This window comes from Suncus etruscus, chromosome 7, assembly GCF_024139225.1.
Source record: "Suncus etruscus isolate mSunEtr1 chromosome 7, mSunEtr1.pri.cur, whole genome shotgun sequence".
Taxonomy (NCBI): domain Eukaryota; kingdom Metazoa; phylum Chordata; class Mammalia; order Eulipotyphla; family Soricidae; genus Suncus; species Suncus etruscus.
Window position 1 is genome coordinate 36,250,447 of NC_064854.1, and position 1,367 is coordinate 36,251,813.

Sequence of the window (1,367 nt, forward strand, 5' to 3'; positions counted from 1 at the left end):
AGGAGAGATTTCTGAGCTCATAGCCAGGAGTAACCCTTGAGCGTCACCGGGTGTGGCCCAAAAAGAAAAAAAAAGGGAAAAATTACAACAGTGAAGTTCATTGGTAAGAAGTGAAAGAACATTTAAAACATCTTCTGAGGATTGGGAAGAGCTAGAAAGACAGTGTAACTAGTTCCCTGAGGATGGCACTGATCTATTCTTGGCTAAATCATCAGTGGCACTGAGGTTTTAGATGTGTATTCAAGTTCATTTTAGAAAGCCCTCAATGTATTACTTTGCAAAAGGATGCCCAAATCTACCAATGAGCCATTTTATATTTGGGATTTAAATGGTTAAGTAGAATTTGCTATAATTACCCTCACTAAGTAGACAAAAATCTGTCTATTCTAAAATTTCCACGCATGGCTTTCTTTTGTATTTTCTTTTTATGTTTAGTTGATTTCCTTCCATCCAACAATAAATAAAGATTGAAAGAGTGAGAGAGAAAAGAGTATTCTCTCTTCTTTTCTGTATGTATTCTATCAACACAAGCTTCAGAGCCTGAGATCCCATAGGAAAAGCTTTTCAAGACAGTCAGAATGATGTCCTTCCTGCCACAACATAATTTTCCAGCTGCCAGGGGAAAACTCCATATTGTACCTGAAACATCAACCAAGAGAGAATAGATAATAATCACTCCCTGAGGGCAGTGGCTTCATCTTCCCTCAAAAAAGGGTTGTATGAAATTACTATTAACTCTGTACTTTAAGAGACAAAAGGGATTTCTGTCTTTCCTGGCATGGTTGCCTTACATTTTGCAGGCTGGTCTCCAGTTTTCAGAAGAAACCAGAGCACAAATGGTGCTTGAGAGTTCAGACCTGGAACTTGAGAGGGAACAGCCACTACTGGGCTTAGATTGATCTTCATGGGAAGAAAAGTCTACAGAAAAGCTTGAGTTCTCGTCTTGTTCCTCTTCTTAATATACTCAGTGAGCGCAAATACCTTGTGCTCTGCATAGTAATAAGAGTGAAGGTCAAAATTTTGAAGTCTGGCAACTCTAACGATTTTTATTTTTTACTGTACCTCCTCTTTCTATACAGTCAGTATAAAGAACACAGCCTGTGGTAAGAATTGGGAGGTCTTATCTTTTCTTTTTTGGGGGGAGATTTAAAAAAAAAAATATATATATATATATCCTTCACCAGTGCAACATTCCCATGACCAATATCCCAAGTATCCTTCCTCCCCACTCCACATCGACCTGTACTCTAGACAGGCTTTCTACTTCCCTCATTCAATCACATTTTGTTATGATAAATTTCAGTGTAATTATTTCTGTGACTGCACTAAACAATTGGTGAGCTTCATGTCAGGAGCTGGACCCTTCA

At 38.3% G+C, this 1,367-nt stretch overlaps 1 pseudogene; it reads right to left on the reverse strand.

Annotated features, from left to right (window-relative positions):
• Nucleotides 1–1,040: 1,040 nt before the first annotated feature.
• LOC126014841 (uncharacterized) lies at nucleotides 1,041–1,120 on the reverse strand (annotated as a pseudogene).
• Nucleotides 1,121–1,367: the final 247 nt, after the last annotated feature.